This window comes from Triticum dicoccoides, chromosome 5A (genome assembly GCF_002162155.2).
Source record: "Triticum dicoccoides isolate Atlit2015 ecotype Zavitan chromosome 5A, WEW_v2.0, whole genome shotgun sequence".
NCBI lineage: Eukaryota > Viridiplantae > Streptophyta > Magnoliopsida > Poales > Poaceae > Triticum > Triticum dicoccoides.
Window position 1 is genome coordinate 74641370 of NC_041388.1, and position 25567 is coordinate 74666936.

Here is a 25567-nt window from a genome sequence, read left to right on the forward strand (position 1 = left end):
GGGGCAGCAAGGCACGTATTGTATTGTTGCCATCAAGGATAAAAAGATGGGGTTTATATCATATTGCTTGAGCTTATCCCTCTACAACATGTCATCTTTCCAAATGCGTTACTTTGTTCTTATGAACTTAATACACTAGATGCATGCTGGATAGCGGTCGATGTGTGGAGTAATAGTAGTAGATGCAGAATCGTTTTGGTCTACTTATCGCGGACGTGATGCCTATATACATGATCATGCCTAGATATTCTCATAAGTATTCGCTTTTATATCAATTGCTCGACAGTAATTTGTTCACCCACCGTAGAATTTTCTATCTTGAGAGAAGCCACTAGTGAAACCTATGGCCCGCGGGTCTATCTTCCATCATATTATTTTCATATCAATTTGCTATTTCTATTACCGTTTATTTTGCAATCTATATCATAAAAATATCAAAAATATTTATCTTATTATCTCTATCAGATATCACTTTCGTAAGTGATCGTGAAGGGATTGAAAACCCCTTTATCGCATTGGTTGCGAGGTTCTTGTTTGTTTGTGCAGGTACTAGGTGACTTGTGTGTTACCTCCTACTGGATTGATACCTTGGTTCTCAAAAACTGAGGGAAATACTTACGCTACTGTGCTGCATCACCCTTTCCTCTTCAAGGGAAAACCAACACATGCTCAAGAGGTAGCAAGAAGGATTTCTGGCTCCATTGCCGGGGAGGTTGCATCAAGTCAAGACATACCAAGTACCCATCACAAACTCTTATCCCTCGCATTACATTTTTTGTCATTTGCCTCTCGTTTTCCTCTCCCCCACTTCACCCTTGCCATTTTATTTGCCCTCTTTTCCGCTCTCCTCTTTTCCATTCGTATCTTTTTGCTTGCTTCTTGTGTATCCGTGTGTTAGATCGTTGGTTTTGCTATTATGGCTAGCCCTTCTATCATCGTTAGTACTCCCGATCATGAAGTTCTTAATTTTAAACAAAGGGAGGGAGAAAATTTAATAGATGCTTGGTATAGAATTTGCAATGCTCAGAATAGATCCACTAGGAAGCAATCCACTTCCTTTCTTCTTTGAAATTTTTATGTAGGCATCACCCCTTGGAATGGATATATTCTTGATACCATTACCGGAGGGAATTGCTTGGGTAGCCATACTTTTGATTCTTATAATGCTATGATAGATTTTTTTGGTTCACCACCTCTCTTGTTTAATGGAACTATTTTAACTTTGGAACATGTGATGGAAAGGCTTGAAATTATTGAAAATAAAGTTGCCAAAGTGGAGTTGATTGAGAATTTGGATAAAAAGATCCACAACCATATTACCCAATATGGATCTAAGGTAGGAGTTACTCTGAATTTTTTTAAAGAAAAAGAACCCATAGTCAACAAAAAAATAGATCAAGATTCCACAAGAATTGATAAATTTGAGGATATTATTACCTACTTAGGGTCAACCTTTTCTTCCGTGAAAAATAGTCCAAATCCTCCTACTATTAGAGTTGCCAAGTTTATGTATGTGCCTAAAAAAAGGTGAATCTTCTAGTAAGGAAAATGCGGATCTTAAAGCAATAAGTGTTCACCCCAACTTTTTCACTATCATTAAGGAACCTTTTGCTATGAATGATTTTCTTGATTTCTTGCATAGGAGTTTGATAATTAATAAAAAGAAGGAAACTCCTAAGGGTTATAAGTGTTCTATTGAAGAATTTCCTACCAAAGATGACAATACCTAGATCTATTCTTGTTTTTATGCCTAGCTAGGGGCGTTAAACCATAGCGCTTGTTGGGAGGCAACCTAATTTTTAATTTTTCTTGTTTTTTGTTCCTGTTTAGTAATAAATAAATCATCTAGCTTCTGTTTAGATTTGGTTTTATTCTTTTAATTAGTGTTTTTGCCAAGTAGAACCTTTGGGAAGACTTGGGGCAAGTCTTTGCGATCTTGCTGTAAAAAACAGAAACTTTAGCGCTCACGAGATTTGCTGCCATTGTTTACTGGAGAGTGCGATTAGGTTGATTATTTTTGCAGATGATTAATAGACAAATTCCTCACGTCGACAAATTTATTTAGTAATTTTTGGGGTTACAGAAGTATTCTAAAACTACATATTACTACAGACTGTTCTGTTTTTGACAGATTCTGTTTTTCGTGTGCTGTTTGCTTATTTTGATGAATCTATGGCTTGTATCGGGGGGTATGAACCATAGAGAAGTTGGAATACAGTAGGTTTAATAACAATATAAATAAATAATGAGTTCATTACAGTACCTTTAAGTGGTGGTTTGTTTTCTTATACTAACGGAGCTCATGAGATTTTCTGTTGAGTTTTGTGTTGTGAAGTTTTCAAGTTTTGGGTAAAGATTTGATGGATTTTGGAATAAGGAGTGGAAAGAGCCTAAGCTTGGGGATTCCCAAGGAACCTCAAGGTAAAATTCAAGGACAACCAAAAGACTAATCTTGGGGATGCCCCGGAAGGCATCCCCTCTTTCGTCTTCGTCTATCGGTAACTTTACTTGAGGCTATATTTTTATTCACCACATGATATGTGTTTTGCTTGGAGCGTCTTGTATGATTTCAGTCTTTGATTTTTAGTTTACCACAATTATCCTTGATGTACACACCTTTTGGATATACACACATGAATCGGAATTTATTAGAATACTCTATGTGCTTCACTTATATCTTTTGATCTAGATAATTTTGCTCTAGTCCTTCACTTATATCTTTTTGGAGCATGGTGGTGGTTTCATTTTATAGAAATTATTGATCTCTCATGCTTAACTTATATTACTTTGAGAGTCTTTTAGAATAGCATGGTAATTTGCTTTGGCTATAAAATTAGTCCTAATATGGTAGGCATCCAAGATGGGTATAATAAAAACTATCATAAAAAGTGCATTGAATACTATGAGAAGTTTGATACTTGATGATTATTTTGAGATATAAAGATGGTGATATTAGAGTCATGCTAGTTGAGTAGTTGTGAATTTGAAAAATACTTGTTTTAAAGTTTGTGATTCCCGTAGCATGCACGTATGGTGAACCATTATGTGATGAAGTCGGAGCATGATTTATTTATTTGTTGTCTTCCTTATGAGTGGCGGTTGGGGATGAGCGATCTTCTTTTCCTACCAATTGAGGGAGTCCTGGATTAGGGGGTGTTTGGATAGCCGAACCATACCTTCAGCCGGACTCCTGGACTATGAAGATACAAGATTAAAGACTCCGTCCCGTGTCCGGAAGGGATTTTCCTTGGCGTGGAAGGCAAGCTTGGCGATACGGATATGTAGATCTCATACCATTGTAACCGACTTTGTGTAACCCTATCCCTCTCCGGTGTCTATATAAACCGGGGGTTTTAGTCTATAGGACAACATACAGATCAACAATCATACCATAGGCTAGCTTCTAGGGTTTAGCCTCTTCGATCTCGTGGTAGATCTACTCTTGTACTACCCATATCATCAATATTAATCAAGTAGAACGTAGGGTTTTACCTCCATCGAGAGGGCCCGAACTTGGGTAAAACTTCGTGTCCCTTGCCTCCTGTTACCATCTGGCCTAGACGCACAGTTCGGGACCCCCTACCCGAGATCCGCCGGTTTTGACACTAACATTGGTGCTTTCATTGAGAGTTCCTCTGTGTCGTCACCGTCGGGCTCGATGGCTCCTACGATCATCAATAGCGATGCAGTCCAGGGTGAGACCTTCCTCCCCGGACAGATCTTCGTCTTTGGCAGCTTCGCACTGCGGGCCAATTCGCTTGGCCATCTGGAGCAGATCGAAAGCTACACCCCTGGCGGTCAGGTCAGATTTGGAAGTTTAAACTACACGGCTGACATCCGCGGGGACTTGATCTTCGACGGATTCAAGCCACTGTCGAGCGCGCCGCACTGTCACGACGAGCATGATCTAGCTCTGCCGCCGAACAGTGCCCTGGAGGCCGCACCTGCATCGGCTCCGACCCTTAATTCGGAGCCAACTGCGCCGATCGAGGATGGGCGGTTGGACGCCACCTCGGGGGCTGCGATCCCAACGGTGATTGAGCCGAACACCAGCCCCGTACTCTGCGAGACTCGTGACTCCAAGGAGCCGGACTCCTCTCCGGACTTCGAACCCTCCGCGCCCCTGCCGATCGAATCCGATTGGGCGCCGATCATGGAGTTCACTGCCGCGGACATCTTTCAGCACTCGCCTTTCGGCGATATCCTGAAGTCACTGAAGTCTCTCTCTTTATCAAGAGAGCCCTGGCCGGACTACGGTCAGCAAGGTTGGGGTACGGACGATGAAGAAATTCAAAGCCCACCCACCACCCACTTTGTAGCCACTGTCGACGACTTAACCGACATGCTCGACTTCGACTCCGAAGACATCGATGATATGGACGCCGATGAAGGAGATGATGAAGAACCAGCGCCTACTAGGCCCTGGGAAGCCACCTCGTCATATGACATATACATGGTGGACACCCCAAAAGAGGGAGATGGCGATGGAACAGCGGAGGATGACCCCTCCAAGAAACAGCCTAAGCGCCGGTGTCAGCGGCGCCGCTCAAAATCCCGCCAAAACAAATAAGGTGATTCTAGCACGGGAGATAATAATACTTCGAAAAGTGCCGAAGAAAACCCCCTCCAGCAAGATTTAGCACAGGAGGAGGGAGAAACCAGCCCTCATGAGAGAGCGACAGACAGAGAGGTCGAGGACGATAATTATATGCCTCCCTCCAAAGACGAGGCAAGCCTCGACAACGACGAATTCGTCGTGCCAGAGGATCCCATCGAGCAAGAGCATTTTCAACGCAGGCTTATGGCCACGGCAAGAAGCCTGAAGAAAAAACAGCAACAGCTTAGAGCTGATCAAGATTTGCTAGTCGACAGATGGACTAAAGTCCTTGCGGCCGAAGAGCATAAACTCGAACGCCCCTCCAAGAGCTACCCAAAGCGTAGGTTGCTACCCCAATTAGAGGAGGAAGCACTTGATGCGGCCGACCGGCCACCTCGTGGCCGCGACAGAGAGGCCTCTCGGCCCTCCACTCAAGCCGCACCCCATACCAAGGCACGGGAATATGCGTCGGACTTACGAGACATGTTGGAGGGCAAGGCAAGGCAAACAAGATCGAACTACGGATTGCTTTGGCGCCCCACGGCTCGAGATGGTAACCGTCACGCCGGCCACAAATTCGGCAGGGCCGAACACAGTAGACAAGGTTCATTGGGGCTACGTCATGATATAGCCCAATACAGAGGCGCCGCACACCCACTATGCTTTACAGATGAAATAATGGATCATCAAATCCCCGAGGGTTTCAAACCCGTAAACATCGAATCATATGATGGCACAACAAATCCTGCGGTATGGATCGAGGATTATCTCCTTCATATCCACATGGCCCGCGGCGATGATTTCCACGCCATCAAATACCTCCCACTCAAGCTTAAAGGACCAGCTCGGCATTGGCTTAATAGCTTGCCAACAGGATCAATCAGTTATTGGGAGGACCTGGAAGCCGCATTCCTCGACAATTTCCAGGGCACTTATGTGCGACCCCCAGACGCCGATGACCTAAGTCACGTAATTCAGCAGCCAGAGGAATCGGCCAGGCAATTCTGGACATGGTTCCTAACAAAGAAAAATCAAATAGTCGACTGTCCGGACGCTGAGGCCCTAGCAGCCTTCAAGCACAATATCCATGATGAGTGGCTGGAACGGCACCTTGGATAGGAAAAGCCGAAATCTATGGCAGCACTCACGACACTCATGACCCGCTTTTGTGGGGGAGAAGACAGCTGGCTTGCTCGTAGCAACAATATGACCAAGAACCCTGGTAATTCGGACACCAGGGACAGTAGTGGCAGGTCACGTCGTAACAAGCAGAAGGGCCACATTAACGGCGACAATGCTGAGGATACGACAATTAATGCCGGATTCAGAGGCTCTAAATCCGGTCAGCGGAAAAAACCATTCAAAAAGAATCCTAGGGGCCCGTCCAGTTTGGACCGAATACTCGACCGCTTGTGCCAGATACATGGCACCCCCGAAAAGCCGGCCAATCACACCAACAGGGATTGTTGGGTGTTCAAGTAGGCAGGCAAGTTAAACGCCGAAAATGAAGACAAGGGGCTGCATAGCGATGACGACGAGGAGCCCCGACCACCGAACAACAGTGGGCAGAAGGGTTTTCCCCCACAAGTGTGGACGGTAAACATGATATACGCAACCCACGTCCCCAAAAGGGAGTGGAAGCGCGCGTTAAGGGACGTATACGCGGTAGAGCCAGTCGCCCCAAAGTTCAACCCATGGTCGTCCTGCCCGATCACCTTTGATCAAAGGGACCATCCCACTAGCATCCATCATGGCGGATTCGCCGCATTGGTTCTAGACCCAATCATTGACGGATTTCATCTCACTAGAGTCCTTATGGACGGCGGCAGCAGCCTGAACCTGCTTTACCAGGATACAGTGCGGAAAATGGGCATAGATCCCTCGAGGATTAAGCCCACCAAAATGACATTTAAAGGCGTAAAACCAGGTGTAGAGGCCAACTGTACAGGCTCAGTCACACTTGAAGTGGTCTTCGGATCTCTGGATAATTTCCGAAGCGAGGAGTTAATATTCGGCATAGTCCCATTTCGCAGTGGTTATCACACACTGCTCGGGCGAACCGCATTCGCTAAGTTCAATGCGGTACCGCACTACGCATACCTTAAGCTCAAGATGCCAGGCCCTCGAGGAGTAATTACGGTCAACGGAAACACTGAACGCACCCTCCGAACGGAGGAGCACACGGCGGCCCTTGCAGCGGAAGTACAAAGCAGCCTCTCCAGGCAGTTCTCCAGTCCGGCCACTAAATGACCGGACACCGTCAAGCGCGCCCGGAGTAACCTACAACAAGACTGCCTAGCACGATCCAAGCAGGCATAGCAATGCGGCCCCAACCCCAACCCTTGCAAAAAGGCGACACTAGTACTTCGCGTACATAACTATGCTCTAGATATACCATGGGTACAGGGGGAGGGGCACCATCACGGCACGCCCAAAACACGGCTTAAACTGTACTAGGGGCCGCCGATTTTTTAATTTTCTCTTACTTTCAGGACTCCATCCTTCGGAAGGCCTGTTCGGCAGTTCAATTGCCGCACAAACGATGCAAGAACCAGGGAAGTAGACAAGCCACGCCGCATTACGGAACTCCTAGGTGGTCTCCATCATGAGCAGTATACCTGTTCCGCATACTATTCCGCAACTTGCCCCTAGAACGGACATGTTAACTAGTCCAACCCTCCACTTATCGCATTATTTGTATCATTCTGCTTTGATCACATCCCTTTTTAATAAACAATGCATAGCTTTCGTCTATTTTTGCATTACCTTTTTTTATATATGTTCCTTAACGACATGTTGCACCGGTACACATTGGTACGGCCAAAATACGCCAGGGGCTTTAGTACCCCTCAATATGGTGTGAGAAGTCCGAACACTTTAACAAGTGCGGCACCTCGAACTTATAGCATTATATGCATCGGCTCCGAATCATGTCTTGGGTCAATAGTTGGGTTTGCCAGGCTCCTATGTTTTGGTGCCTTACGTTCCGCTATATCGGCTAAGGTAGCACTAGGAGAACCACTGCGATTGTGCCCCAGTTGAGTTGGGTCGAGCACCTCAGTGGAGAAAGCTAAAACTGACTGTCTTGATGAAGCGAGAGCTGGTCGCTGTTCTAGAGGTTTTTCGAGTCCCTAAAGACTTATGCCGCTTAGGGCGAGGAGCTGGCTCTGTCCAGCCAAGGCGTGGATAGCGCCCCGAACTCGGTCTTCCGAATACTAGGGGCTTCGCCGAAATTTAAAATTATAGAATTCTATGGCTAAGTGAGAGTGTTCATGCATTATAGTCCGATTGCCTTGTTCGTTGGGCTGAGCGCCTCCCTCTAAGGACCCAAACATGGGAAAAAGAGCGCTCAGGTTTATCCCGGAACACCCCAGCACTAGCGGCACGGGGGCAGAAGCCGACGACTCACCATCTCTCCGAATTGATAAACAGCCGCACAGAAGGTAATATTTTAAATTCCAACAGCATTGCTTAGCACATATAAACAAGTTTTCAGCGCACAGGACAAAACGAGCAAGTTTCACTCAAAAATTACATCCCTAGAACATTCATCCACCATAAGGCAGGCACCCTTCAGAACATCCTTATAGTAATTCTCAGGCTTGCGATGCTCTTTCCCCGGCGGTGGCCCGTCCTTCACAAGCTTCTCAGCATCCAGCTTGCTCCAGTGCACCTTAGCACGGGCAAGGGCCCTACGGGCACCTTCAATGCAGACGCAACGCTTCATGACTTCGAGCCTTGGACAGGCCTCCACCAGCCGCCGCACCAGCCCGAAATAGCTCCCAGGCAGAGCCCCTCAGGCCACAGCCGAACAATGAGGCCCTTCATGGCCTATTCGGCCGCCTTGTGGAGCTCGACCAATTGCTTCAGCTGGTCGCTCAGGGGCACGGGGTGTCCGGCCTCAGCATACTGAGACCAGAACACCTTCTCTATCGAGTTGCCCTCCTCGGCTCGATAGAATGCGGCGGCATCGGATACACTCTGGGGAAGATCTGCGAACGCTCCTGGAGAGCTCCGGATTCGGGTAAGTAACAAGTAACTCACGTTTATGTGTTTGCTTTGCATAAAGAATACCTTACCCACCGCTACCTTCTTCACCTCATCCAACTCCTGGAGGGTCTTCTGGGATTCGGCCTTGGCAGACTTGGCATTTTCAATAGCCACCGCGAGCTCGGACGCTCGCGTCTTTGAGTTAAGCTCCAAACTCTCATGTTTTTCCATGAGAGCCTGGAGCTCTTGCCGCACCTTGCCAACCTCGGCCTCATACTTCTCCCGCTTGGTGCGCTCCAAGGCCGCCCTCTTCTCGGCCTCGACCAGCGCTTGCTTAAGGGTCGCCACTTCAGACGTGGCCCCTACAATAGCCCCGATAATCTTGTCATTCTTTGCAATTGCACCTTTTTATATATTTAAAAACAAGGTATTTCTTACCTTCATTGTCCTTGAGCTGCTTCTTGGCACGCCCGAGCTCTTGCTCGGACCGCTCGAGGTTCTGCTTTAGCGTGTCCACCTCCGCAGTCAGTGCGGAGGACGCAAGCAGAGAAGCCTGCATATGCATATTGACTCATTTTTGTTAGACTCCTGCGAATTTTATTTGATCCTCTATTCAACTTTTCTTCCCGAATGCCAAACAGAGCATCAGGGGCTACTGTCTATGGCATAATATTATTTACACATTCTTTACTTACCTCAAAGCCTGTTAAAAGGCTAGTACAAGCTTCAGTCAGTCCGCTCTTGGCAGACTGAACCTTCTGGACCACCGCACTCATAATAGTGCGGTGCTCCTCGTCCATGGAGGCGCCTTGGAGCGCCTCCAACATATTGTCCGGCGCCTCCGGTTGGACGGGGGCCACCGGCACGGTGGACTTGCTCCTCTTGGAAGGAGGTCCCCCGCCGGACTCTGGAACCTTTGAAGGTTCCGGAGCGGTGTCCGGCCTAGAGCCGGACTTGGAGCCTTGGGGGGTTTCATCCCCTTTACTCATGGAGTCCGGGAGGTCGCCTTGCGGCGCCTCCAGGACCACCTCCTCCCGGCTTGGAACCTGTTGGGACAACACTTCGGTGTCGTCCGTAGGGCGGGGGGACGAAGCCGTCGGAAGCGAGTTCATATCCGACGAGTCCAGTGAGCCGCTCGACGACGCGTCGAGCCGGTCTTTGGGTGGGCTGCATAAACATATTCAATGTAAGGGAAAGCTGTGCAATAAACGAATACTATGAATTACTCTGGTATCCGGATACTTATGATTTTGCCAGGGCCTTGGCCCTGGGCTGCCACTCCTCTCCGCCGTCGTCGGCGTCGGTGGAGTAGTCCGGAGGAAGGGTTTTCCCCTTCTTGGACCCTCCGGCCTCCCCAGAGAGGGCGACCTTCCTTTTCTTCTCTCCTCCCGCTGGAGGGGGAGAGGTCTCTTCTTCTTCCTCCTCATCTTCACGAGAGGAATGCGCCTTGGAACCGTCGGATGATGGATCCGACACCTCCTGGCGTCGGGCACTCTTTCGAGTCCCCGTGGCCTTTTTAGCGGCCTTCTTCTCCAGCACCACATAGGGTGCCGGAACCAGCAGCTTCGCCAAGCGAGCGTCCGCTAGGCCTTCGGGCAAAGGAGCCGGACAGTTGATCTGTCCAGATGTCACTTGCCAATCCCGTCAAAGGTAAGGGAGCTTAGATCCCGCATGGAGTCAAACTATGAAAAACTGATACCCTGTAAAAGGAAAAAAACAGCTTACCGCGAGAGTGTGACGCTGCGCACTGAATCCGCGATCCTCGGTAGCGGATGCGGGAGCCTCGGCGCCCTTGAAAAGCACCTTCCAGGCATCTTCGTACGTCATGTCAAAGAGCCTGCTCAGAGTTTGGTGCCGTGCCGGGTCGAACTCACACAGGTTGAAAGCCAGTTGTTGACACGGGAGGATCAAGCGGATGAGCATAACCTGGAGTACGTTGACAAGTTTGAGCTTCTTGTCCACCAGGGTTTGGATGCATGTTTGGAGTCCGGTCAGCTCTCCCTTCTTACCCCACGATAGGCCCGTCTCCTTCCAGGAGGTGAGCCGCGTAGGGGGTCCGGATCGAAACTCAGGGGGTGCGACCCATTCGACGTCGCGCGGCTCGGTGATGTAAAACCACCCCGATTGCCACCCCTTCAGGGTCTCCATAAAAGAGCCCTCGAGCCATAGGACGTTGGCCATCTTGCCCACCATGGCCCCTCCGCACTCTGCCTGGTTGCTGCGCACCACCTTCGGCTTGACGTTGAAGTCTTGAGCCATAGGCCGAAATGGGGGCGGATGCGGAGGAAGGCCTCGCACACGACGATAAACGCTGAGATGTTGAGGACGAAGTTCAGGGCCAGATCATGGAAATCCAGGCCATAGTAGAACATGAGCCCCCGAACAAATGGGTGGAGAGGGAAGCCCAGTCCGCGGAGGAAATGGTGGAGGAACACCACCCTCTCATGGGGCCTAGGGGTGGGGATGAGCTGCCCCTTTTCGGGAAGCCGGTACGCGATGTCGTTAGACAGGTATCCGGCCTTCCTCAGCTTTTTGATGTGTCCCTCTGTGACGGAGGAGACCATCCACTTGCCTCCCGCTCCGGACATGGCTGGAGAAGGTTGAGGTGGGGAGTGCGGACTTGGGCGCTGGAGCTCGAGTGCGCAAGAATGGATAGGCGAAGGAGGAAGAAGGCGTAGGTGAAAAGGTGGATCCTTACCCCCTTATATGGGTGGACGCAACTACATGTCCCCACCAGCCTGGTAAAACTCGCTTATCTCCAAGCGCCGTAATCAATGGCACGGTTGGGTTACCCACGCCCGTATTGATGAGAATCCCGGGATAAGGGGACACTATCTCTACTTTAACAAGACGTGCCAAGGAAACCGCCTCGCATGACGCGCTGAGGTGGGATAATGAAACGACCCGGATAAAGGCTTGGCCGTGGTGTGTCACACTATGGAATACGTCAGCAGATTAGATTTGTGTAAATATTATTCTCTCTATGGCAATATGTGGAAACTTATTTTGCAAAGCCGGACACTATCTTTGTGTTCAAAATCTTCTATGAAGTACTTAGAGGAGGAACCCGCCTTGCAATGCCGAAGACAATCTGCGCGCCGGACTCGTCGTCATTGAAGCCTGGTTCAGGGGCTACTGAGGGAGTCCTGGATTAGGGGCTGTTCGGATAGCCGGACTATACCTTCAGCCGGACTCCTGGACTATGAAGATACAAGATTAAAGACTCCGTCCCATGTCCAGAAGGGATTTTCCTTGGAATGGAAGGCAAGCTTGGCGATATGGATATGTAGATCTCCTACCATTGTAACCGACTTTGTGTAACCCTAACTGAGGGAGTCCTGGATTAGGGGGTGTTCGGGTAGCCGGACTATACCTTCAGCCGAACTCCAGGACTGTGAAGATACAAGATTGAAGACTCTGTCCTGTGTTCGGATGGGACTTTCCTTGGCGTGGAAGGCAAGCTTGGCGATGCGGATATTCAAGATCTCCTACCATTGTAACCGACTTTGTGTAACCCTAACCCTCTCGGGTGTCTATATAAACCGGAGGGTTTTAGTCCGTAGGCCAACTTCATATACAACAATCATACCATAGGCTAGCTTCTAGGGTTTAGCCTCCTTGATCTCGTGGTAGATCTACTCTTGTACTACCCATATCATCAATATTAATCAAGTAGGACGTAGGGTTTTACCTCCATCAAGAGGGCCTGAACCTGGGTAAAACATTGTGTCCCTTGTCTCCTGTTACCATCCGGCCTAGACGCACAGTTCGGGACCCCCTACCCGAGATCCGCCGGTTTTGACACCGACATTGGTGCTTTCATTGACAGTTCCTCTGTGTCGTTGCAATCAGGAAGGATGCCTCTTACCGTCTTGAAAGACGGCGCTATTACTAAGGGAGCCTTGGCTGTCGGCCAAACTCTCCGGCTAGGCGGTTTTCTCATGACCGCCTGTTCGGCCGTTGCGCCGACGGTGACCTCTCGGGTCATCAAAAGCAATCTTCACGTCAGCTCGGAACTCGTCGAGCAGTTAGATCCAATGGAGCTCTCTTCCGTAAACGAGCTCTTGGATCGCATCGCCGCCTTGGGGGTCACTACGGATTATTACCAGGTTGGGCTTAAACCTGATCTAAGAGAAATTAATTCTCCCCAAGTCACCCATCACGTTGCCGTAGTAGAGGCACAGTGCGGCGACTCTTCATCTATCTTAAGGACTAGCTACGTCCGGATTCCAGATCCCTCCAAGCCGGATACCCGTGGAGGGGAGGATGTAACTCAAGACCTGAACATAGAATCAGGCAACGGGCTAGATTCACTGGACAACATCCAAGAATCCAAACCTCAGAGTTCGGAAACTCCTTGGCCTCTGAGTCTTAGATTGGGTGAAGTTCTGGATATAATTCCACCCACCCGCCCAAACATAAGCGATCTATCCCAAATCAGGCAAAAGCCCGAAGAAACAGTACATCATTACTGGGCAAGGTTCCTCCTAGTTATGAACAGGATAAAGGACTGCCGCGAGGAAAACGCAATCTCAATCTTCTGCAATAATTGCACGGACAAGGGAATCCTCAACGCCACAGGTCGTCGTGATCTTACATGCTTCGCTGACTTGGCGTCCATAGTACAAAAGTACTGTGTGATGGAAAGTGCCTGGAAAACCAAAACTAAATTTTGGGACAATCCGGCCCTGAATAGAAACCCCGTCCGAAATAAAAGGGTGCATCATCATCAGACACCCGGGTTAAAAACCAAAAAACCAAAACCCTTCAAGTCGCAAGTTTTGGCCAACTTCATCGCAGAATGGACGGAGGCCGAACTCCCTAAAGAGTATGGCACATATTCAAACTGGATCATGCACTTCGACGGTTCCAAAATGTTGGCCGGACTAGGGGCCGGCGTCATTTTGACGTCCCCCATAGGAGACACAGTTCAATATGTACTCCAGATTATGTACACGGACTCCAATAATGCAGCCGAATATGAGGCCCTTTTACATGGTCTCCGGATGGCAGTATCCATGGGCATTCAACGCCTAGAGGTGCACGGGGATTTGAACCTCGCGATATCCCAAATAAATGGAGACTTCAATGCCAAGGATCCAAAAATGACAGCTTACCGCAACGCCGTCCTCAAAATGTCAGCTCGGTTTGAAGGGCTCGAATTTCACCATATAGCCCGAGAAAACAATCAGGCGGCAGACGTCCTGGCACGCATCGGCGCAAAACGCGATGCGGTCCCCCCCAACATCTTCCTGGAAAGGTTGTTCAAGCCATCTGTAGTATGGGAAGGGGAACATGGTAATATTAGTCCGGACCCAACTGCACTGTCCGACGCCGAACAATCTGACATAATCGGAGGCTCTGCCAATGAAATAACAACCTCAACCCACGTACTAATGGCCGTTATCGCCCTGTGGACAGAACCATTCCTAGCCTACCTTACTAGGCAGGAACTCCCAGAGGACCAAAACGAGGCACGCTGTATAGTGCGGCGATCTAAAGCCTATAAAGTCCATGAGGGAGAAATTTACAAGAAAAGCACTACCAGAGTCCTTCAAAGGTGCATCTTCGAAGAGGAAGGGCAGAACCTGCTGGCTGAAATTCATGCCGGACTCGGTGGCCATCATGCCGCAGCCCGGTCCCTTGTAAGCAAGGCTTTCCGTACAGGCTTTTATTGGCCGACGGCCCGGGCGGACGCTTAGGACTTGGTCCATAAATGCGTCGGTTGCCAGCTTTTTGCAAACCAAAGCCATATGCCACCCACCGCCCTCCAAACTATCCCCATCACTTGGCCTTTCGCGGTCTAGGGGCTTGATATTGTGGGACCCCTTAAAGGCGGAACCCACAAGAAAAAATACTTACTGGTCATGGTGGATAAGTTCACCAAATGGATAGAAGCCAAGCCTGTTAAGACGGCCGAATCCGGACCTGTGATAGACTTTATATTCGGGGTCGTACACCGTTATGGCGTCCCCCACAGCATCATCATCGATAACGGCATGAACTTTACGGCCGATGAGGTAAAACTCTGGTGCAAAAACATGGGCATCAAGCTCGATTATGCTTCCGTCTATCACCCACAAACTAACGATGAGGTCGAACGTGCAAATGGTCTCATCATGAGCGGCATCAAACCCAGATTAGTGCAGTCCCTCAAGGAATCTAACACGCACTGGGTAGAGGAGCTCGACTCCGTACTCTGGGGGCTGTAGACCACGCCGAACCGCACCACCGGATACACACCATTTTTATGGTGTACGGCGCAGAGGCAGTCTTGCCATGCGACATAATTCATGACTCACATCGAGTGCGCATGTACGAAGAAAGGGAGGCCGAGCTCGATCGGCAGGACAGTTTGGACGCCTTAGAGGAGGAGCGCGACGTGGCAAAAGCCCGTTCCGCATTCTATCAATAGCAGTCTCGAAGATATCAAAGCAGAGAAGTGCGGGCCAAAAGCTACAACGTTGGCGAATTGGTTCTATGCCTGCCGGACAAGAAAAAGGACATGCTGAAGCCCAAGTGGGAAGGTCCCTTCATAATCAACCAAGTCCTGATTGGTGGAGCATACCGCCTGCGAGATGCGTCGGATAACCGACTCGAGCCGAAACCATGGAACGCAGCCCGTCTCCGAAGATTCTATGCCTAGCACCGGACTCTGTGTTTGTCTCCTTCCTCTGTCCATTTTTTACATTTCCTGTCTTACATTTCTCTCCTTCCCCTGTTCTCTTTTATAGCCCTTAAACGCTCCTCAAGTGAAGTGCTACTCGCGCTCATTAAACCTGGGGGCTTATTTAACAGAAGCTTATTTATACGGGCTTGACGCCCACCACATGTGTCAAACTTCCGCATGTACCTTTTCTTCACCATTATATGCATCGATATGACTTATGTTTTGGCCAAGCTAGGTTGCCTGGCTCCTGTGCTTGCCCCTACGTTCCCGATTGTTCGGCTAGGTGGTAAAGGGAGCACCTCTGCGATTGTTACTACCGGATCAGCCGGATGTGTACCTCAGACTGGGTGAAGCCGAAAGCTAGCGTTCTTAAGGGAATATTCGGTCGGTGAACTAAAAGATGACCTTTTTTTACTTATTTATGTATATGCCCCCAGATGATTTTCCTTCGTTTGCAGTCCGGACATGCACTTTAGGGCATGCCTCCTAGAGAAAGGAACCCCTAACGGAATTATTCTCTCTGGAAGATGTTTCTTACTAACCATGTAATATAACATAACTAGTTGGTCACTTGTCTACGCCTGGTCTCCATGCATACCCCAGTTCTTACATAACCGGTAGGGTATTCGGACATGCTCCGGACCGTCAGGTCCTGAGGTTGAAGCGAAAAGGTCGGCAACGACAAACGATCTACAATCTGGCTAGAAGGCATTACACATGTCAATTAAAAATTACATAGTCACTCTGACCGATTGTATTCCTCTTCAATACCATCTAACAGGCTGTCTAACTTACAGTCCTGCTGGGAATACTTTGCGGCCAATTCTACTTGGCCGTACACTAAGCTTACAGGGATCTCCTTCCCGTCAGGCCCCACAGGTCCGACCTCGGCCATGTGGTTTGGGTCAGACTTCGTGTACCACGTCTTCACCATGGCCCAGGCCTCCCTAGCCCCTTGTTGGCAGGCCGATATCTTCCACAACCGGAAGTGCCTCTGAGCTCCCTTAAGCTTCTCCGAAAGCTCTCCAAGGCCCTCGGGCATGGAGTGGAAAGGCCCTAAGGCTTGGGCAATGCCTCGCATCGCCTGCCGAACTCGCTTGTGCAGTTGCGAGAGCTCAGGAAGAAGGTCACCTGTAGAACCGGGCATCTCCTCTGCAGGACGACCCGTTAGCATACCTACAGACATTACTCCGTTAGTCGACTTCCTCGCCGAACTCTTTTCTTTCAAAGATTCGCTTAAGCACTTACTAAATATGCCACGTCGAAGCCGCTGATTCTCCTTAGTAGAGTCCGACAGCTGGCCACGAACATCTTTAAGTTCAACGTCCAGCTTGGTGTTGGCATCCTGAAGCTCATTCTTCTCCCGCCTCACCCTTGTCAACATACTCTCACCGGCCTTTAGCCAGCGTAAGAGTTGTTGCCTCTCCGGATCCAGTCCGGCGCCATCTGCAATATGATTTGGCAGATTAATACCCACGCCGCACTTCGCAAGATATTAATCTTTCGAAGTGTATCTTACCAGAGGGGGTCTCTTTAGGCTCCCCGGCCGCGGCTAGTGCGGCCTCCAGTTGGGCTTTGCACTCTTTCAGCTCCTGGGACAGTACGGTATTCTTCTCTGTAAGAACTTGCATAACACATGATCCTTAATCCAGTTACTCTAACTGTTTCAAGTCTCGGGGCTACTGGTACATACATATATATTTACCAAAATTTCCTTACCCGTATGTCTTTTACATATTGCTCCGTGGCTCTGGTTAAACCATTTTGAGCGGCACGGAGGTACGCATCTCCCGAATTGAAGGCATCTAATGCCTCTCGAGAGAAACAAGCGTCGCGAAGAACTGTCCGGCGACGCCTGTGGTTCATGGCACTGTCCACCTCGGAATTGGTGGCAGACAGCCTATCCGCATCCTCTGTCGGAGGAGCGTCCGGTGCACGCCTCGTGTTCGCTCCCGCTTCTGGGCCAGGCGTTGGAGCCTAGCCGGTGGAGGCGCGGTTGGCAACCTCTCCGGATGTAGTCTGGCGAGGTCTCTTCGTCTTGAAGATAGCAGGAACGTTAATATGCCCTGAAGAAGTAACACCAGGGAAAAAGAGGATGCGCTATACCTTTGCGCCGGCATCCCAGTCCGCACTACATTCCTTTTTGCCCCACGGGGCCCTGCGGCCCCTTGTTGGCTAGCCGCCGCAGGTTCGGCCTCCCGCCTTGGAAAACTCCCCTGCAAAACACGGTCGTTGTCAGGAAAATTGAAATGCGTGAGAATGGATTCCTTCTCAAAGGGATGAGACTCCGCTCTCTGTTACCTGGGAGGCCAGGATTAACCCTGGGTAATCAGCCGTAATGGCCACCAAGGTATTGTCCTTGCTTAACTGATGAAACACCCCGTCAATCAACTCCACCGATATATCCAGATCCTCTTCGGAGTCCGGATCGAGGGACCGTTCTGGATCCTCGGGTTGTGGGGGACGGCTGTTTATATCCTTTACTTCCTGATGTAGTTCCGGCGTTGAAATTGTTAGACTACATATTTAATCATGGGAATATAAAGCGGATGGGAAGGCACAATTGTTCACTTACCCAACTCGGGGGGTTGTACATACTAAATCCGCCATGCGGGTTGACGCGGAGGAATTCCTCCTCTTCTCCCTTGTACACAGAGGATAAGATCTTTACTAGAGCGGCAGCTGAGGCTGGCCCCTTACGACCGTAACGGGTGGCGTCATCCTCCCCGTTAAAATCCCACATGGGGTGGCCTCTATATTGAAGCGGCTGCACCCCCCACATAATGCATGCGGCCATGACTCCAATCATGGTTAGTCCGGAATGAGCCAGTAGTCTTATCCGGCCCATCAGGTGAAGGACGTCCCTGTCGCTTTCTCTCTGAGAGCTCCGCGGATGCCAGCTTAGGCGTTTCTTTAAGGGAGCACTGTTGAATTCGGGGAGACCGACCCGGATAGGGTCCGGTAGCGAGACATCATCTATATAAAACCATTCCGAAGGGGAGTCCTCGGACGCCTTCTTTGGGGTTCCGGATAGATATCCGGTTCCGGCGATACGCCACACTTCGGCTCCACCCACTTGATATATAGACCCCTCTTGAGAGCGGGGCACCAGACAGAATAATCTCTTCCACAATGCGATATGAGCCTCAACACCCAAGAATAGCTCGCAAAGAGCGACGAAGCCCGCGATATGCAATATAGAGGCGGGCGTGAGATCGTGCAGCTGGAGGCCGTAGAACTCCAAAAGCCCATGGAGAAATGGATGGATTGGAAATCCAAGTCCTCTTACTAGATAAGGGACGAGGCACACCCGCTCTCCTTTGGAGGGACTGGGGGTGCTCTCCGCTTGCTCTCCGCCATTATAGGTGGCGAGTCCGGCTCGGACCGGGGCCATATAGGCCTGAGGGAGAAATCCCTCGGCCTGAAGCGACACTAGCTCGCTGTGCGAGATGGAGCACCTCTCCAAGTCTCTAGGTTTAGGACTGGAAGGGCGAGAGGAGGAGCTGCGACGGCTGGCCATGTTGGAATGAACCTTTGCTGGAGGCGCTCTGATGATTACTCGCAGAGAGGAGAAGGTGTGGTTTGGATCTGAATCCCCATCCCATTAAATAGGTGGCTCGTTTATGCGGCTAGGGGTGTGAATGTAAAAACACCCCGACTTTTCACATTCGTTTGACACGTGGAAGACGACCATTATTGGGCTGTGGAAGCCAAGGTGCGCTACATTACAAAAATCAGACATTATTCAGCAGGTACACGGAATTTGGAGGAGAACCCGCCTTGCAATGCCGAAGACAATCTGTGTGCCGGACTCGTCGTCATTGAGACCTGGTTCGGGGGCTACTGAGGGAGTCCTGGATTAGGGGGTGTTCGGGTAGCCGGACTATACCTTCAGCCGAACTCCAGGACTATGAAGATACAAGATTGAAGACTCCGTCCTGTGTTCGGATGGGACTTTCCTTGGCGTGGAAGGCAAGCTTGGCGATGCGGATATTCAAGATCTCCTACCATTGTAACCGACTTTGTGTAACCCGAACCCTCTCCGGTGTCTATATAAACCGGAGGGTTTTAGTCTGTAGGCCAACTTCATATACAACAATCATACCATAGGCTAGCTTCTAGGGTTTAGCATCCTTGATCTCGTGGTAGATCTACTCTTGTACTACCCATATCATCAATATTAATCAAGCAGGACGTAGGGTTTTACCTCCATCAAGAAGGCCCGAACCTGGGTAAAACATTGTGTCCCTTGTCTCCTGTTACCATCCGGCCTAGACGCACAGTTCGGGACCCCCTACCCGAGATCCGCCGGTTTTGACACCGACACTAACCCTCTCCGGTGTCTATATAAACCGGGGGGTTTTAGTCCGTAGGACAACGTACACATCAACAATCATACAATAGGCTAGCTTCTAGGGTTTAGCCTCTTCGATCTCGTGGTAGATCTACTCTTGTACTACCCATATCATTAATATTAATCAAGCAGGATGTAGGGTTTTACCTCCATCGAGAGGGCCCGAACCTGGGTAAAACTTCGTGTCCCTTGCCTCCTGTTACCATCCGGCCTAGACGCATAGTTCGGGACCCCCTACCCGAGATCCGCCGGTTTTGACACCGACACCAATCTATCCCCCTAGGAGCATGCGCATAGTACTTTGTTTCGAAAACTAATAGATTTTTGCAATAAGTATGTGAGTTCGGATGACTAATGTTGAGTCCATGGATTATACGCACTCTGAAGCTTCCACCATTGCTAGCCTCTCTAGTACCGTGCAACTTTTGCCTGTACCATACACCCACCTTATACCTTCCTCAAAACAGCCACCATACCTACCTATTATGGCATTTCCACAGCCATTCCGAGATATATTGCCATGCAACTTACCACCTCTCCGTTTATTATGACACGCTTCATCATTGTCATATTGCTTTGCATGATCATGTAGTTGACACCGTATTTGTGGCAAAGCCACCATTCATAATTCTCTCATACATGTCACTCTTGATTCATTGCACATCCCTGTACACCACCGGAGGCATTCAAATAGAGTCATATTTTGTTCTAGTATCGAGTTGTATTTTTTGAGTTTTAAGTAAATAAAAGTGTGATGATCATCATTATTAGAACATTGTCCCAAGTGAGGAAAGGATGATGGAGATTATGATTCCCCGACAAGTTGGGATGAGACTTCGGACGAAAATGAAAAAAATGAAAAAAACAAAGGCCATAAAAAAAGAGAAGGCCCAAAAAAATGAGAGAAAGAGAGACAAGGGACAATGCTACTATCCTTTTACCACACTTGTGCTTCAAAGTAGCACCATGATCTTCATGATAGAGAGTCTCCTATGTTGTCACTTTCATATACTAGTGGGAATTTTACATTATAAAACTTGGCTTGTATATTCCAATGATGGGCTTCCTCAAAATGCCGTAGGCCTTCATGAGCAAGCGAGTTGGATGCACACCCACTTAGTTTCTTTTTGAGCTTTCATACACTTATAGCTCTAGTGCGTCCGTTGCATGGCAATCCCTACTCACTCACATTGACATCTATTGATGGGCATTTCCATAGCCCGTTGATACGCCTAGTTGATGTGAGACTATCTTCTCCTTTTGTCTTCTCCACAACCACCATTCTATTCCACCAATAGTGCTATGTCCATGGCTCACGCTCATATATTGCTTGAAGATTGAAAAAGTTTGAGAACACCAAAAGTATGAAACAATTTCTTGGCTTTTCATCAGGGTTGTGCATGATTTAAATACTTTGTGTGGTGAAGATAGAGCATAGCCAGACTATATGATTTTGTAGGGATAACTTTCTTTGGCCATGTTATTTTGAGAAGACATGATTGCTTTGTTAGTATGCTTGAAGTATTATTATTTTTATGTCAATATTAAACTTTTGTCTTGAATCTTTCGGATCTGAACATTCATGCCACAATAAAGAAATTTATATTGAGAATTATGCTAGGTAGCATTCCACATCAAAAATTCTGTTTTTATCATTTACCTACTCGAGGACGAGCAGGAATTAAGCGTGGGGATGCTTGATACGTCTCCAACATACCTATAATTTTTGATTGTTCCATACTATTATATTATCTGTTTTGGATGTTTAATGGGCTTTAATTTACCTTTTATTTTATTTTTGGGACTAACCTACCAACCAAAGGCCCAGTGCAAATTGCTATTTTTTTGCCTATTTCAGTGTTTCACAGAAAAGGAATATCAAACGGAATCCAAATGGAATGAAACCTCCGGGAGAGTTAGTTTTGGAACAAACGTGATCTAGGAGAGTTGGAGTCCACGAGGTAGGAGGGCGCACCCATGGGGGGTAGGCGTGCCCCCCACCCTCGTGCCCCCCCCCCCCCGCAGCTCCACCGACGTACTTCTTCGTCCTATATATTCCCATATACCCTGAAAACATCCAGGAGCACCACGAAACCCTATTTCCACCGCCGCAACCTTCTGTACCCGTGAGATCCCATCTTGGGGCCTTTTCCGGCGCTCCGCCGGAGGGGGAATCGATCACGGAGGGCTTCTACATCAACACCATAGCCTCTCCGATGATGTGTGAGTAGTTTACCACAGACCTTCGGGTTCATAGTTATTAGCTAGATGGCTTCTTCTCTCTCTTTGGATCTCAATACAAAGTTCTCCACGATTCTCTTGGAGATCTATTCGACATAATTCTTTTTGCGGTGTGTTTGTCGAGATCCAATGAATTATGGGTTTATGATCAAGATTATCTATGAACAATATTTGATTCTTCTATGAAATCTTTTATTCATGATTTAAATATCTTTGCAAGTCTCTTCGAATTATCAGTTTGGTTTGGCCTACTAGATTGATCGTTCTTGCAATGGGAGAAGTTATTAGCTTTGGGTTGAATCTTGCGGTGTCCTTTCCTAGTGACAGTAGGGGCAGCAAGGCACGTATTGTATTGTTGCCATGGAGGATAAAAAGATGGGGTTTATATCATATTGCTTGAGTTTATCCCTCTACATCATGTCATCTTGCCTAATGCGTTACTCTGTTCTTATGAACTTAATACTCTAGATGCATGCTGGATAGCGGTCGATGTGTGGAGTAATAGTAGTAGATGCAGAATAGTTTCGGTCTACTTGTCGCAGACATGATGCCTATATACATGATCATGCCTAGATATTCTCATAAGTATTCGCTTTTCTATCAATTGCTCGATAGTAATTTGTTCACCCACCATAGAATTGGCTATCTTGAGAGAAGCCACTAGTGAAACCTATGGCCCCCGGGTCTATCTTCCATCATATTATTTTCATATCAATTTGCTATTTGTATTACCTTTTGTTTTGCAATCTTTATTTTCCAATCTATATCATAAAAATACCAAAACTATTTATCTTATTATGTCTATCAGATCTCACTTTTGTAAGTGACCGTGAAGGGATTGACAACCCCTTTATCACGTTGGTTGCGAGGTTCTTGTTTGTTTGTGCAGGTACTAGGTGACTTGTGTGTTGCCTCCTACTAGTTTGATACCTTGGTTCTCAAAAACCGAGGGAAATACTTACACTACTATGCTGCATCACTCTTTCCTCTTCAAGGGAAAACCAATGCATGCTCAAGAGGTAGCAGAGGTCCACCGCTGTGGCGGAGGTCTAGATTCGGCGGCTTTGCATGGTTGGGTGGAGGGTCAGGGAGGGGAAGGGGAGGGGCTCTGGGGAAGAATGTTGGGTGCAAAGAGGGGAAAACAATGGAGTTACCAAAGCAGCCCTTTTCCGTTCATGTGGCAGGGGTAAAACAGGAATATCGCAGGGCTAAACTTTCGGGCGCAGGATATTTCGATGTGAGCGGGAAGATTGAAAGCTTTTGGCGCCTGAAATTAAGTGTTCTACTCTTGTACGGCCGACTATGATATCATGGCCGAGAATTTATGTGTTTTGCATGCAAAAAGTGCAAGTTTCAAAAATCAATGTCTCCAACTCGAAATTTAGATTATCCATTCAATTCAAATATGGATCATTGAGCTAGTGGAAGCAAATACCATCATATGGTCCAATTCAAATGAAATTCCAAATGTGTTTATTCTAAATATTATGACAAAAAATGTGTATGTGTATGAATAAAGTGGATGATTATAAAGTTTGATAATGCCCGTATGTGTATATCTCTAGGTTTGATATATGAATTTGAGATCATGAAATCCCGGCTTAAAATATCTATCTCCGTTTAAATGAATTACAAAAGCTAATGATGGAGCCAAATTAACGTTATCTCATAGTCCAAACTGTGAAACAAATTGATCAACCATGAGTGCACACACTATTGACCATATATCTCAATTACGCTAAAGTCTCTCAAATATAGACACCTCACTCTTTATTTGAAGCCACCCACCCCGCCCCCACAAGTTGTTCTCTCCCCCAGAGACGAACACAGGAGCACATTAACACCCCCTCTATTCTAAAGTCCGGACCCCAATATAGGTCTCTATCACTTTGTCTCTCGGGCTTGCACACATCTCTTCCCCCACTCTCTAGGTCTCCCGGCATCTCTCTTTCCCAAGCACACACACTATATAGAGTTTATCTTTTCCATACACACAAAAGGTCGCCCCAAATGTCTATCTCCCTAGTTATGTGGTTCTCACACACTCATCTCACTCACCACCCCCACTGCAAACAAGCACACTTTGTCTCCTTGTGCACCACTCTCCTTTTCCTCTTGCTGTCATGCTAGTTGGAGTTCTCAGAGCGAGACGACAAGACAAAGATGGTGATTGAATCAACGTTCATTGAAGTGCAACCTGGATCGTGAAGATTATACTAGTTTGCGTTTCCCCTTCATCTTACCCTACGCTTGAATCTCGAGACGAGATTCTTGTTTAGTGGGGGTGAGTTGTCACATCCCTAGCTTCTGGTGCTGCCTGGTGTTTGCATCATGTTTAAATTTTGAAACTTGAACTGAGGGAATTTAGAAGCCTCAAAACCCTAAATAAAAAGAAGGGCAAAAACCCTAAAATCTCATTCATTGTTCCAAAATGCTCTTCTTAGATGTTTAATATTTTTGGCAAGGGTTTTGATCCAAACCAAAAATATTGAACATTTTTAAGGATTTATTTTTGGGACTTTGAATTTAAATCATTAGCTATTTGAATTTGAATTATATTCATATAACTAGAATATAATTTCAAATACCCTTGAAATATTTTATGAGCTTTTGGAAAAGTCCATCTAGCAAAATAAAAATATTCAGAGGAGCTTTTGGCATTGTTTGAATTATTTTGAATTCAAAACAGTGACAACAGATTAAATAAAATAAAACAGAACAGAAATATAAAAAAAAGAGCAGAAGCCTACCTGGCGCTCACCTCTCAGCCCACCCGGCCCAAACCTACCTGGCGGCCTAGCTGGCAGGCCCAGCCCACCTCCTCCTCCCTGTCGCCTTCCTCCTCGCGCCAGTAGGCAGAGGAGGGACACGGCGCACGCGCCCGAGCTCGCCACGCCACCACCCTGCTCGTCTGCATCGCCTGGACACCGCTACGCCTCGCGTCATCTCCTCGGTGCTGCCCCGACCCCCTGGACTCCCTGTCTCCCCCCCCCCAAACGCTCTCACCTCCTCTGTTCTTTCCGCCACCGAACGCGTCCGTCGCCGCCGACGAGCGTCGCCGTGGCCACAGCCACTGCCTCGCCTCGTCGTTGCGCCCAGAGGCTCCGCCTCGACCCCCTCTTCCTCTCCACCAACCCATGCCCCGCCGGATGCCCTGCATCGCCGCCCACGCCATCTTCCCCATCTCCGGCCGCCCGAGATCGCCGTCGTTGTTTCGTCGTCACCAAGCCATCCCCGAGCCCACTAGTCTGCTCTGCGAGTTCACCGTGAGCACCGGAATCTTTCCCCTCTCTCCCCTGCCTCGTTTGCATCGCGTAGCTATCGAATCCGTTGGAGCCGAGAGCTCTTCGCCGCCGGCCATGTCGCCGCCGTAGCCACCGTTGCCTAGAGCTGCAACCGAGCATGCGGCCGTGCTCAGTGCAACCCCAGGAGGTCGTAACACCCCTCCTTGCCTCCTGTCGTGCTCCCTAACCCCGAAACCCAGTTCATCCGAACGCCGGCGCCGCCGTGAGCTTCATTCCGGTGAGCTCCGACCACCCCATCTCGAGCTATTGCCACCCTCGGATGCGCCTCACTGCCAGCGTCCCGTAGACGCAAACCACGCGCAAAACCGAGCCCCATAGCGGATTTCCGGCAAGCTTCCGCCGCGGCTTGAGGTCGCCGCTGGCCAAACTCCGGCGGGCCGATGTGGCCACTTAGTTAGGGGCTAATCACC